Raw genomic sequence first — 15,639 nt, forward strand, 5'->3', positions numbered from 1 at the left:
AAATAAGGTCAAATAACATGGTGTGGCGCTTGGGTTGGGAAAAGCTGCAGATTGTAGGAACAAGAAAAGAGGTGTAGTATGAAATTTGCAATTTTGAGATTTTGGAAAAGAATGAGTTGCAATTAGAAACTCAGCCTGTCTTAAAGGTCCAATTTGAGGGAGCAAGGCTGCCCAAAATATATCCAACCTGAAACTGGACTGGGACAATTTTTCGAGCACCCCTTCCAGCCATCTAAAACAACCATTACACATGTAACTGGTGACTTAATCCCTCACAGAAATTAGGATGCAATGAGCCAGCAGGCACTGGGCCTATTCCTCGAGGGATTCTTCTGTAACAACTGTGACGAAAGCGATGGCGGACAACTAAAAATAAGTTTATTTATAAATCTTGAAAAGACTGTTGTGGATCCATGAACAACAATAGTGTTTCTTCCAGCTCTGCAACACTCCTGATGGTCACTGGCAGCCTCAATCAGTCTCCTGTCATGTGAATGTCCCTTTAAGAAAAGTGTGCTTTATCAAATAGCTGCAGTGATGTCATTGTATGGGTGGAGCTGGGCTCTGCTCTTCTTTTTACTTTTGTTTTGTGCTGAAAGCTGTTGTGTTTAGTTTCGCTTTCAGTTGGAGAGCTGTGTTCAAACCAAGCAGATAGGTGGTATTGATCTTTCTCTCTGCAATCTAAAGAATGTCTCCAGATCACTTGATGATTTCAAAGTAATACCTGTTTCTGTAAGAGATGCAAACCTATTGTCTTTGTTTCAAAGGGTTTTTTGACTTATGGGTGTTGTTTAGAAAGTTATTAAAGGTTATCAATAGAGTACTGTATCTTTTGGGGGGTTATTACTTTGGGTAGTTGATAAGATGTTTACTGTGTGTTTATAAAATGTTAACTGGATTCATAGAATAAACATTGTTTTTGTTTAAAAATACTTTTAGTTCTCTGTTGCATCACACCTGTAAAGTGGGCCCTTGTGCTCCCCATAACCAAAATCTATTCAAAGTTGTGGGTCAGGTGAACTCTAGGATATACTTTGGTGTTCTCTAAACCCTGGCCCATAACACTCCATTCCATTTCACTGTCATCCCAGGACTACGGGGCAGACTGAAATTAAGCGCTTCAGACATTCAAAATACCTGCGAAAGAGCACTAAGCACCAGCGGCACACCTCCATTATTTAGACGAGACCTAAGATCCATTTCCAGGCAACCTTGGGTTGTCTGACTCAGGCAAACGTCACAGCGCTATTCCTCCATGCTCCAAAATCGGGTGCCAACTAATTTCCACTCCACGAGTCTCGAATAAACTGCTCAGGGGCTCAGAATGACAAGAAAGGAAAAGATGAACAGGAAGTTCATCCATTTTAGCATGGTCCCTAGAATGGCCACGGTAAACCTTAGCAAATTTTTTTTAACCTGTATTAATATGAACTGAGTCTGATCGACCAGGTTGATAAATTACATCCAAATGTTTCAAACCCTCCTGGGCAACCTGGAAGGGAATGCAATAGCAAAGGCTCAGTACAATTGGTGGAAAGTGCACTAATTCTACTTTATCGTAATTTATCTTGTGTCCCAAAAGAGCATAAAAAGTCTTCCACTGGACTCAGATGTGCAAAGATGGCAGTAGGAGATTTGGTACCTAAAAGCGTGCCATCAGCATAAAAAATGATTTCAAGTATGTGATTGCTAATTAGCACATCTGTTATATTTTTATGAGCACAGATAACATCCTCTAACAACTCTGGGGTCAAAACAGCAACGGGAAGATAAGTTGCACTTCCATGTAACCTACACGGAGGAAATGAATATGGCAGACTTGTGCGGAACACAAAACTATCTTTTAGTGATGAGACTAAATTTCAAGGGAAGTTTCACATGAACCAAGGGTAGTGACTGTACACTCACCACTGAGTTAAAAGGTTGTGGCTTCAAGCCCCACTACAGAGACTCGGCTGGTACTAGTCCTGCTGCACTGCCAGAGGTGCTGCATTTCAGATGAGGCATCAAACAGGGGCCAAGGCTGCCCACTCTGGTGGTCATGATATATGGTACAGTTTCAAAGAAGGACAGGTAAGTTCTCCCAATGCCCCAATCAATATTTATTCCCCAACCAACTTCTAAAGCAATTGATAGAATTAGAATTTACAGTGCAGAAGGAGGCCATTCGGCCCATCGAGTCTGCACCGGCACCTGGAAAGGGCACCCTAATTAAGCCCACACCTCCATCCTATCCCCATAACCCAGTAACCCCACCTAACCTTTTATGGAGACAAAGGGCAATTTAACATGGCCAATCTACCGAACCTACACATCTTTGGACTGTGGGAGGAAACCGGAGCATCAGGAGGAAACCCATGCAGACATGGGGAGAATGTGCAGACTCTGCACAGACAGTAATCCAAGCCGGAAATCGAACCTGGGACCCTGGAATGGTGAAGAAGCTGTGCTAACCACTGTGCTATCGTACCGCCCGCAGGTTCTCTAAAGAGGAATCATTACCTTTTTCCCCTTTTAAACACATGGCTGGGCTCCAAATGTTTTTTTGCAATGCCTTATTAAATAAACGTAAATTAAAAAAACAAGACTTTTGTAACAAATTTTCTAATAGAGAAAGCAAATTACTAGATACTGTGGTAGTCACCACTGATGTATATATTGTACATATAGGATGTTGATATAGGTGCTTTACGGTAAGGCCCCTGTACTACAGGTACGGGGGTAGATCCCTGCCTGCTGGCTCCGCCCAGTAGGCGGAGTATAAATATGTGTGCTCCCAGTACAGCAGCCATTTCGTCAGCTGCTGTAGGAGGCCACACATCTCAGTGCAATAAAGCCTCAATTACATCCTACTCTCGTCTTTGTGTAATTGATCGTGCATCAATTTATTACACTGAGTTTTTCAGAAGATGGACTCCGCATCAAGCCGGATCGCCTGCAGCTGCATCCGCAAGCAGACACCGCCAAAAAGGACTTTGAACATTGGCCAGCCTGTTTTGAAGCGTACATCGGGTCTGCGCCAGATGAAATTCCAGAAGCACAGAATCTCCAGATCCTTTACACGCGGCTGAGCTCTAATGTCTTTCCACTTGTCCAGGATGCGCCAACCTACGCAGAGGCCATGGCGCTACTGAAGGAAAACTACGCTCAGCGGACTAACACACTCTACGCCAGGCACCTCCTCTCCACGCAGCATCAACTTCCCGGTGAGTCGGTGGAACATTTCTGGCACGCCCTGCTCCCCCTAGTTAGAGACTGTGACTGTCAGGCCACTTCGGCCGCGGAACACTTGAATTTGCTAATGAGAGACACATTTGTTACGGGCATAGGGTCTGACTACATCCGCCAGCGCCTCTTAGAGGGGGCCACGCTCGACCTCGCGGCGACCAAAAAACTAGCGCTTTCACTTACGGTCGCATCACGCAACATTCAGGCCTATGCCCCCGACCGCACGACCCACCCCCCTGTGCATCATGGACTCCGCAGACGGCCGCCCCATCGTGGACCCCATCAGCGACCGCCCTCAGCCAATCCTACGCCTGCGCCACGCGGCAGCCAACCAACCCCGGGGGCCCCAAATGCTACTTCTGTGGGCAGTCATAACACCCCCGACAGCGTTGCCCATCGCGGAGCGCTCTCTGCAAGGCCTGTGGCAAGAAGGGACATTTCGCTGCAGTGTGCCAGGCCCACTCAATCGCCGCTATTGTCCCGTCACCCCCATGTGCAGCCAGTGGGCGCCGCCATCTTCCCCCCCTTCAGACCACGTGCGGCCAGTGGACGCCACCATCTTGCTCGACTCACAATACATGCGGCCCGTGGACGCCGCCATCTTGTTCTTCCCAGGGCCAACGGGCACTGCCTTCTTGCTTTCCCCACTACACGTGCGGCCCGTGGGCACCGCCATCTTACCCGACTCAGGGCACCTCATCCGGGCGCTCATCGCCTGCAACCGTCAACGACCAGCCGAGTCTCACCTCAGTCACGATTGACCACTCTCGCCCACACAACCTCGCAACTGCTTCAACTAAAGTGAAGATCATCGGGCACGAGATTTCCTGCCTGCTGGACTCCGGGAGCACTGGGAGCTTCATTCATCCTGATACGGTAAGGCACTGCTCCCTTGCGGTACACCCCGCTAACCAGAGAATCTCCCTGGCCTCCGGGTCCCACTCCGTGGTGAACCGGGGGTACTGCATCGCCTCTCTCACTAACCAGGGCGTGGAGTTCAGTGGCTTCCGCCTCTACATCCTCCCCAACCTCTGCGCTGCCTTGCTACTCGGCCTGGACTTCCAGTGCAACCTCCAGAGCCTAACCCTGAAATTCGGTGGGCCACAATCACCCCTTACTGTGTGCGGCCTCGCGACCCTTAAGGTCGACCCACCTTCCCTTTTTGCAAACCTAACCCCGGATTGCAAACCCATCGCCACCAGGAGCAGACGGTGGTAGGCAGAGGAAAAACAAATCTGCCTACCACCAGATCCCCATCCACAAGGTGGACTGCCCATACACTGCGCTCGAGGCAGACGGCTGCCTTGACCACTTTCTTAGGGTTCCCTTTGGCGTCACCAACGGGGTCTCGGTCTTCCAACGGGAGATGGACCAAATGGTTGACCGGTACGGGCTGCGGGCCACTTTCCCGACCCTGGACAATGTCACCATCTGCGGCCACGATCAGCAGGACCAAGACGCCAACCTTGCCAAATTTCTCCACACCGCCACTCTCCTCAACCTCACGTATAACAAGGAGAAGTGCGTGTTCAACACGAACTGCTTAGCCATCCTCGGCTATGTGGTCCAGAACAGAGTTCTGGGGCCCGACCCCGATCGCATGCGCCCCCTCATGGAACTCCCCCTCCCCCACTACCCCAAGACCCTCAAACGTTGCCTGGGGTTCTTTTCGTATGACGCCCAGTGGGTCCCAAACTATGCGGACAAGGCCCGCCCACTCATTCAATCCACTGTTTTTCCTCTGACGGCCAAGGCTCACCAGGCCTTTAACCGTATCAAGGCCGACATCGCCAAGGCCGCGATGCACGCGGTCGACGAGACGCTCCCCTTCCAAGTCGAGAGTGATGCATCAGACGTCACTCTGGCCGCCACCCTCAACCAGGCAGGCAGGCCCATGGCATTCTTTTCCAGCACCCTCCATGCCTCCAAAATTCGGCACTCCTCCGTCGAAAAAGAGGCCCAAGCCATCGTTGAAGCTGTGCGACATTGGAGGCATTTCATGGCCGGCAGGAGATTCACTCTCCTCACTGACCAATGGTCAGTTGCCTTCATGTTTAGTAACACACAGCGGGGCAAGATCAAAAACGATAAAATCTTGATGTGGAGGATCAAGCTCTCCACCTACAAATACGAGATTTTGTATTGCCCCGGTAAGCTCAATGAGCCCCCCGATGCCCTATCCCGAGGTATATGTGCCAGCGCACAGGTGGACTGACTCCGGACCCTGCATGACAACTTCTGTCACCCAGGGGTCACACGTTTTTACCATTTCATCAAGGCCCACAACCTGCCCTACTCCATCGAGGAAGTCAGGGCGATCACCAGAGACTGCCAGGTCTGTGCGGAGTGTAAACTGCCCTTCTCCCGGCCAGACCATGCACGCCTGGTGAAAGCCTCCCGCCCCTTTGAACGCCACAGCGTCGACTTCAAACGGCCCCTCCTCTCCACCGACCACAACACGTACTTTCTCAGTGTGGTCGATGAATATTCCAAATTCCCCTTTGCCGTCCCATGCCCCGACATGACGTCTGCCACCGTCATCAAAGCACTCAACGCCATTTTCGCTCTGTTTGGCTTCCCCGCCTACGTCCCACAGCGATAGGGGATCATCATCATGAGCGATGAGCTGCGCCAGTACCTGCTCAACAGGAGCATTGCCTCGAGCAGGACAACCAGCTACAACCCCCGGGGAAACGGGCAGGTGGAGAGGGAGAATGGGACGGTCTGGAGGTCCCGCCATCTAGCCCTACGGTCCAGAAATCTCCCGGCCTCCCGCTGGCAGGAGGTCCTCCCCGTCGCACTTCACTCCATTCGGTCGCTCCTGTGCACCGCAACTAATGAAACCCCCCATGAACGTCTCTTTGCCTTCCCTGGGAAGTCCACTTCCGGTGTTTCGCTCCCGACATGGCTGGCAGCTCCAGGACCTGTTCTCCTCCGTAGACACGATCGACTCCACAAGGTGGACCCATTGGTTGAGAGGGTACAGCTACTTCACGCTAACCCGCAGTACGCCTACGTAGCGTACCCCGACAGCCGCCTAGACACAGTCTCCCTCAGGGACCTGGCACCAGCTGGTTACACACACACACACCCCTCCGACCCGGCGCCACCCTTCTTCCCCCCCGGCGCACCCCACCGCAGCCCCCGCTCCGGGACAATCTGTCCTCCCATTGCTCACACCCGGGGATGAAGAGGATTTCGACACGCTCCCGGAATCACCGAAGACCAAGCCGCCGCTGGAGTCGCCACCAGCACTGCGGCGCTCTCAACGACAGATCAAGGCACCGGACCGCCTGAATTTGTAATATTATCTGTACTTTTAAAACACGACGTTCTGTATATAGTTCTCCACCACCCCCACCGGACTCATTTTTTAACAGGGGGTGAATGTGGTAGTCACCACTGATGTATATATTGTATCTATAGGATGTTGATATAGGTGCTTTACGGTAAGGCACGGGGGTAGATCCCTGCCTGCTGGCTCCGCCCAGTAGGTGGAGTATAAATATGTGAGCTCCCAGTACAGCAGCCATTTTGTCAGCTGCTGTAGGAGGCCACACATCTCAGTGTAATAAAGCCTCGATTACATCCTACTCTCGTCTTTCTGTAATTGATCGTGCATCACATACTAAGATAAAAGATTTAATATTTCATTTTACTGAATTACATCCTTTTTAAACCAGGTGTGTTAAAGATAGCAAAATCATGACATTCTTCAAATTCTTCGTATGTTTTTGACATTGGCAGTTTCAAACAATTGAGGCATGTTTGTCCTGTTGGAAATCTGTACTGTATTATCCCATCACTATGCAAGAGTTCAATTGAGGGATTTGGAAGAAAGCTGATAGCTGAACTGGCACTCCTAGCAGTTTGTGAAGTCAAGATTTTCTCAAAAGAAGCTTTAGGGGCTGGTTTCGCACAGAGGGCTAAATAGCTGGCTTGTAATGCAGAACAATGCCAGCAGCGCGGGTTCAATTCCTGCACCGGTCTCCCCGAACAGCGCCGGAAAGTGGCGACGAGTGGCTTTTCACAGGACTTTCATTGATGCCTACTTGTGACAATAAGCTATTATTAGTTGTTCCATCTGCTAAGTAATTCCTCCAGAAGCCAAACACTCTACATTCTAGATCTGATCCTTTAATTCATTGCTATATGTGGAACCTTTCTACATGCAAAGTGGTTGCTGGAGTTCCAGCATTACAACCAGTGACCACACTTCAAAAGTAGTTCAGTGGCTAATTTGGAATGTCCGGGCATCATGGACAGTGCTATATAAATGCAAATTTGCCTTTCTTTCAACTTGGCCCCTGCGCACAGACACGGCTCAGGAAGATAAGGTAAAATTCCCCACTCTCTGGCAGCTGTAAAGCCTATTTGTGAAATAATATTTGGACAGTCATAACCTGGTTATTAGTAGCTCAAGGCCACTAGATAAACAGGAGCGTGTTTAGAATTTATGCTCCCACTTTGAGAAGCCTAAAGGATGGGGAGTGTGAAGAATAGAAATATATGGGTGACGATGAAGAAGATACTCTTCAGATGTCAAGATAAACAGCTGTCACACAGCAGAGGAAGATTTACCGTGCTTAGGGTCAGTATTACAACCAAACTTGCAGCTTGAGGCTGCTCCTGTTTTAAATAGAGTCAGAGAGGTCTATAGCACAGAAAAGGTCCTTCGGCCCATCACTTCTGTGCCAATGAGGTACAGTTCATTGCTGATTGTCAGAAATAGACGCAAGATTATTCCCGCTGTGTTATATTCTAATCAGTTCGCCTACACATTTGAACGACTGGAGGATCGAAGAAGAGCACAGCGGTCTACACTTGTGGCACTCGAGGCCAAATGCGCCATTTCAGGAAATTCCCTCGGCGGAATTCTCCGTCGGTGGGATCCGCTGGTCCGCTGGCAGCACACCCACACCCAGCGGTTTCCAGCGGCGTGGGGCAGCCACAAATTGTATTTCCAAAATGTTGGAGTATGCAGAAGATAACAATGACCTTGATTTCCTTGCCCACCTTCCAAAACTATAACTTAATTGCATTGAGAAAAGTTGCAAAAATTAGCGCTGAGCACATTTTGCCCCTTATGCAATGTTAATGTGCTGGATGTAAACTTATTTTCCAGAGTTTTGATGATCCATGAAACTCATTTGCATTGGCGTGTCCAAAATACAAGAAATAGGAGCACGAGTAGACCACATGGCCCATCGCACCTGCTCCGCCATTCAATACGATCATGGCTGATCGAGGGTTTCAACTCCATTTCGTTGCCAACACCCGATTTCCTAAGAGACCAAAAAGATCTGTCCTTCCCAGCCTTAAATGTATTCAACCTCCACTGACCTGCGAGGAGGGGGGGTCCTGTGCATGGAGGTTACCGCTTTAAAGAAAGAAGAAAGAACTTGAAGGCTTGAGGGGCCAAATGGCTTGCTCCTGCTCCTAATTCGTATGTTCTTATTTATAAAGCACCTTTCATGGCAAAATGGTACAGTGGTTAGCACTGCTACCTCGCAGCGCCAGGAACCCGGGTTCAATTCCGGCCTTGGGTAACTGTCTGTGTGGAGTTTGTACATTACCCCGTGACTGCATGGGTTTCCTCCGGGTGCTCCAGTTTCCTCCCACAGTTCAAAGATGTGCAGGGTAGCAGGATTGGCCATGCTAAATTTGCCCCTTAGTGTCCAAAGATCTTCAGGTTAGATGGGATTAATTGAGCCACTGTTGCATTTGTAGGAAAAGCGGAAATTAGCACGTTTCAACAAACAGCAATGAGGTAAAGACTAGATAACCTGTTTTATATATATTAGGGGATAAATATTGTCCAGGACAACAGGGAGATCTCCATTACATTCTGCAGCCTGCTGCTCTGGGTCATTTTTCATAACGCACGTGCGATTCGGGGTCGTGTATTGAGATGGTTAGAAAAGTGGTTGGCAGACAGGAAATAAACAGCAGGAATAAATGGTACTGCAGGGGGCGGTGTTGGGGTCCCAGCTGTTCACAATATATATTAATGATTTAGATGAGGGAACAAATGTAATGGACTGGATTCGCCATGACACCACAGCGAAATTGCGAAACACGATCAGCCGGAGAATCTGCTCCGACGCAGAAATCAGGCTTGATGCCGACTTCACTCCAATTCGGCATTCTCCAGGGAGCCCCAGACAAGACAGGGGTGGTGCCCACGCACCGAGCGCTATTACAGTGGCCATCTTGCTGGCCACCCACCAGAGCCCCTAAGGAAGCGGCCATAAGGGTGTGTCCCCCCAACCCCCACCCCAACCCCCACCCCCCCGACCACCCCACCCAACCGGCGACACCCACCGTGGGACCATCCAGGCGCATGCCGACGGAAGCCCCCAGTGAGGGCAGTGCAATCAAACAGTGCCCCTGGCAGCAGGAACGGGCGCCAGGACCGGGGGCACCAACGGGACCGCGGTGCTGGGGTAGGGGTCATGCGTGGTTGGAGCGCGTGATGGCAACTGGGGCTACCGTGCAGCCCATGGTACCCGGTTGAGCATGGGTGTATGCGCCATGATGACATGTTTTCCTCTCACCCCCTGCAGATAATTATGGCATTCGGTTATCTGCCATCGATGTTGGCCGACGTGGCGACAGCCGCTGCCCTGCATGCAGCCCTATGGCAGCATGAGCGGAGTCGGCTCAGAGAGGAGGCGGAGGCTGCAGCAGAGGAGCGGGCTGCAGAGGGGCCGGGGGCAGCCGCTCAGGCTGGAGGGTCGCCCGCCCAACAGGCCGAGGAGGAGGAGGAGGTGGTGCCAAGGAGGGGCCGGATGAGGCCATGCGTCTACCGCGACCACCTGTCCTTTGAGGACCTCCCGGACCGGGCAAGCAGGAGGAGACTGCGGATGAGCAGGGAGACATTGAGACACATCTGCCACATGATGGAACACCTGGCACTGCAGGGGAATAGGGGAGGACACCCGCTCCCGGTGGCCGTTAAGGTAACGGTAGCATTGAATTTCTACGCCACGTGTTCTTTCCAGTCACCGAGAGGGGACCTGTCCAACATCTCCCAGACATCGGCACACAGGTGCATCCACGCCGTCACGGATGCCCTGTATGCCCTGGTGGGCCGGTACATCCAGTACCCAGTGCAATCAAACGGTGCCCCTGGCAGCAGGCCCAAACAGCGGGCTTCGCCGCCATCGTCGGGATGTCCCGGGTCCAGAGGGTAATGAATGGGGTGCATGTCACCCTACATCCACCAGCGGGTAACAGGGCGATGTTCATGAACAGGAAGGGGACCTACTCCATGAAAGTTCAAGTGGTCTGTGACCACACGATGGGGATCCTGCACGTCTGCGCCCGTTTCCTGGGCAGTGTACATAGCTCATTCATCTTGACACAATCGGTGATCCCCCACCCCCACCCCCACCCCCACCCCCGGCTGCGGGCTGGTTGCTGGGCGACAGGCGCTACCCATTGCGGTCGCAGCTGATTACGCCTATACGGAGGCCACAGATGACGTGGAGACCCACTTCAATGATGTCCAATGTGCGACCAGGGGTGTGGTCAAGAGGTGCTTCAGGGTCCTGAAAATGTGCTTCAGGTGCCTGGACCGCTCTGGAGGGGCCCTCCGTTACGAGGCAAGGAGGGTCAGCCGCATCGTGGTTGTCTGCTACGTCCTCCATAATATAGCCCAGCAGAGGAGCGATGTGCTGGAGGAGGATGAGGAGGAAGGGCAAGCCTCGTCAGACAAGGAGGATGAGGGGGAGAGGGACAATGAGCAGGACATGAGGGCTGACGAGGCACAGTAGGCCGCACAACGGTATCGCCAGGTACACACTCACCGAGACACGTTTCACCAACTAGGGGGGGAGAGGGGTTGCTGGCAAAGGGGCAAGGACACCACAATACCACACCCCTTCACCACGAACACCCTCACCTCCTACACCACCGACCACCCCCACCCCTCCACCACCAAACACCCTCACCTCCCACACTACCGAACACCCTCACCCCTTCACCACTGAACACTCGCACCTCCTACACCACCGACCACCCTCACCCCTCCACCACCAAACACCCTCACCCCCCACACTACCGAACACCCTCACCCCTTCACCACGAACACCCTCACCTCCCACACCACCGACCATCCTCACCTCCCACACCACCAAAACACCCGCATGCGCACCCCTCTCCGATATATATACCTGCGGCGCTACGAGCCAGGGCACTGGGTTGGCAGTGACAGCGAGTCTGGTCCATGGGATGGAGGATGATGACAGCCCACTTTGCTATGAGCTCCGTTCTCCACATCGTTAGACAATGTCAGACTCATGTCCACAGTAGCACTTTCCACCTGGGTAATCCCTGCATGCGACCTGGCCAGTCCATCACACGGTCCTGTCGAAGAGCAGTGGAGGGGGTGATGGGGATGGTTGGAGGAGGGTGGAGGGAGGGAGGGGGGCTACACGGTCCACCCACTGGGCCCCACTCGTCCACCACCCCTTACTCCCAGTGGCCATCACTCCCAGTGTCCACCACCCCTTACTCCCAGCCCACCCCCACACCCATCAGACAGAGCACAGAGGCAGGTTTCAACGATGTTAACATGAGTTTATTCAGATCAATAATATACAGTCTGTGCTCTAGCTCCTATATCTAAGCTGTGCCCTGCACCCGTGTCAACTCAACTAGTGTCTAACTTTCTTGCCTACCACTACGTCTTTGTGGTTCCCCAGATGGTACAGCAGCTGTGAAGGCGGCCTGCTGTGACTCCTGCCCTGCGACGAGGGTCCCCGTTGGCGCACGTCTCCTGGGACGACCCGGCCTTGATGGGCCCAGCTGCTCCTCAGGCGGCCCGGGCGGTATGGTGCTGCCCTGTTCTGCCCGCTGCCCACCAGATTCAGCAGGGACAGGAGTAGGGGGAGTTCGAGATGCTGCGGTGTTCCGACACCTCCCCTGCAGGAGCCACCGGCACGGGCCACAGCCTGCCTGACTCCCAGGCTTCTCCATGGGATGGGGGTACGAGCGGAACCATCCACTGAGGCCCCCCTGCCACCTGGCGCTGCCAGTCCTGGAGGCCCGCTCTAGTATCGACAAGGGTCTGAACGCTAGCGGCCATGGAGCACAGGGAGTGGCCCATCTCCATCTGGGACTGCAACCCATCACTCTGCGACTGTGCCACCACCCTGAGGGTCTGTGCCACATCAGCCAGTGAGTGGGGCGCATACCTCAGGGTCTGTACCACATCAGCCAGTGACTGGGCCACGTCCCTCTGCGGCTGGATGACGCCCCTCTATGTCTCTGCGATGCCGGCCTGCACCTGGGCAATGCCGCTGATGCTCTCAGCAATGGCCTGCTGTGACTGGGCCATGCTGAGGAGCGCCACTACAATCTCCAGCTGGCTCTGGCGGTAAATGATTAAATGCACTTAATGCTTGGAGTGTACTTACCTCTCTTTGCAGTGGTTTTCCTTTCTCAGGCTCCTTTTCCAGGCCTCCTCTTCCTGTCCTCAAAGGTGTCCTCAAATAATTGTGTTTCTTCAATCAGGAGGTTCCTCCAAGTAGGTTTGCACTGAGCAAGTGCCTCCCAGGTGTTGACGTCTATGTTGCATTTCTTGAGTAAAGCCTTCAGGGTGTCTTTGAAGCTCTCCATTTGTATTCCTCTTGTTCTGGAGATTTCCATGAGCTGGGCAAAGAGGATTTGCTTTGGCAGTCGGGACTTTGAAATCCAAATCACATGGCCAGCCCAGCGGAGATGGTTTCAGATGATCATGGCCTCGATGTTTGTGCTATTGACTCCTTCAAGGACGTTGTGAGTACGCCAGTCCTCCAAGCTGATGTGGAAAATTCATCTCAGACAGCGTTGATGGTACCTCTCCAGGACCTTGAGATGCCATCTGTACATAATCCACATTTCTGAGCTGTACAAAATAGTTGGGAGGACGACTGCCTTGTACACGATGATCTTGGTGTCAGCATGAATGTCACAGTTGTCAGAGCAGCACGGTGGCACAGTGGTTAGCACTGCTGCCTTACACCGCCAGAGACCCGGGTTCAATTCCGGACTCTGGTGACTGTCTGTGTGAAATTTGTACTTTCTCCCTGTGTCTGCGTGGGTTTGCTCCAATTTCCTCCCACAATCCCAAGATATGCGGGTTAGGTGGATTGGCCATGCTGAATTGCCCCCAAGTCTCCAAAGGCTAGGTGGGGTTGCAGGGTTATGGGCCGAGGTAGAGTTCACTTTTAGCGGGTCAGTGAATACATGATGGGCTGAATGGCCTTCTTCTGCACTGTAAGTATTCTATGATTCTATGACTATTATCCTTAGGCGTCTGACGTAGGAGCCCGTGGATTGGATATGATGTTGGATCTCCGCATCTGTCAGCCTCAGATGAGAGGTGGCGCCCCAAGTAGGGAAAATGTTCCACGTTTCATAGGGTCTCTCCATTGATCTTGATGAAGGGAGAGACCGGATCTTGCCCTGGGGCAGGTTGGTAAAGAACTTGAGTCGTCTTGAGGTTGAGGTTACGACCGATTCTTCAGTATATTTCTGTAGAAGGTGTCAAGCATGGCTTGGAGATTCTCTTCTGAGAGAGTGGATATGGTGATGTCATCCATGTACTGCAGTTCCACACGCGATGGATGTGTTATATGACATTACTGAATAACTGTTTCAGCCGATGGAAGTACTCCACCTGTCATTATCAGGTAGGCGTGCCTGAGCTGGTAGATGGAGTAATGGTTGGCATGACCTCTGGTGTTATTTGATACCCTTGGCAATTGCCCTTTGTTCCTCTCTGTATTATTTCAATAAATATAATGAGGCAGAACAACAAAACCCAAAACCAATCCTCATAGCCTCAAAGCTCATGGCTAAAAAAACAAATAACATTTGAGCCTTAAGGGGTCTCTTCCCAAAATCTGAGAATTGGGTTGACCTTTAAAATTCATACAATGTGGATAACATCACCACATTGCATCCATCTTAGGGTCTTCCTTAAAGATAATAAAGTAAGTGCATATTACTTATGAGAAAGTGTAAAACTTACGGCAGTATGGGAATATACAGCACTGCACTCAACACCCAACAGGCAAGCTAGGCACAAGTTCTGGGCGGCATGGTGGCACAGCGGTTAGCATTGCTGCCTCACAACTCCAGGGACCCGGGTTCAATTCCGGCCTCGGGTGACTGTCTGTGTGGTGTTTACACATCCTTCCCGTGTCTCCGTGGGTTTCTGCCAGATACTCCGGTTTCCTCCCACAATCCAAAGATGTGCAGGTTAGGTGGTTGGGCATGCTAAATTGCCCCTTAGTGTCCAAAAGCTTAGGTGGGGTTACGGGGATAGACTGGAGGCGTGGGTTAAGTAGGGTGCTCTTTCCAAGGGCCGGTGCAGACTTGATGGGCCGAATCGCTTCCTTCCGCACTGTAAATTCTATGAAGTTCAGGAATAGGCAGAAATTGCTGCACATTCACCCAATCTCCTGCACAATTTCCTATGGTACAATCATATCCACCAACAGGTGTCTTCAGGTGATCACCAGAGAAATAATTACGAAGATATCAATTTAGATTGAAAGCACAAATCAAAAAAGCAGATTATGGTGGATAGTGAAAATCTATAATAAAGGCTAGTAGCTTCTTCCAGTGTGGAGCTTCCAGCTAAGTGTTACAGCTGTAATCATTTCCACTGCCCTGTCTGGACTGCTCTCCAGCTTTCATCCAGGGGCCTATTTTCTTGGGGAGTGGTGGAGAAGTCTGTGAGGGGGCGTCCCTTTAGTCAGGGGGCCCCTGTGAGGGGTACCGGTTAGTCAGGGGGTTTCAGTGGAGGGGTCCCTTTAGTTAGGGATCCCTCGGGGGTCTCCCTAATCTTGGGGTACCTGGGAGGGGTCTCCCTATTGCAGGTGTCCCTGCAGGCTCTCTCTACTTCAGGTATCCCTGGGGGAGTCTCTCAATTACAAGAGTCCCTGGGGTGGGGGGGGGGGGGCTCCCTTGTTAGGAGGTCCCCGGGGGGAACCCCGTGCTTGGGGAGCATTCAGGCAATCTGGGGTTGGGGGTCTGATTTGTGTTCTGGGGGTGGTGGACCGCCACGGATCATTGCTATTGGGCCGCCCACTCAAAATGGCGTACCCTGGGGGATTGTAAAACAGGTGCAATTCTCCTCCGGCGGGACAACATAGGCTCCCAAATGGAGAATCCACCCCTAGATATCTGAGGTGAATCAAAAGTTTGGTGATGTCTTTGTACAGCCTGTGAAGCAGTAGTGTTTTTTTAGTGTGGCAGGGTAGCTGAGATTGTGTGGAAGCTTAAATGCACGTGGCAATCCAAGGTAAAGGAATACCAAAAGGAGAGACTGAAATCCTGGAGGTGGATCCTTGTTGAAGGCATCTGAGAGGAAGTGTCATTTGGCCGAAGATTCTAGACATGTTCTTCGAGAGTGCT

This window comes from Scyliorhinus torazame, chromosome 1 (genome assembly GCF_047496885.1).
Source record: "Scyliorhinus torazame isolate Kashiwa2021f chromosome 1, sScyTor2.1, whole genome shotgun sequence".
NCBI lineage: Eukaryota > Metazoa > Chordata > Chondrichthyes > Carcharhiniformes > Scyliorhinidae > Scyliorhinus > Scyliorhinus torazame.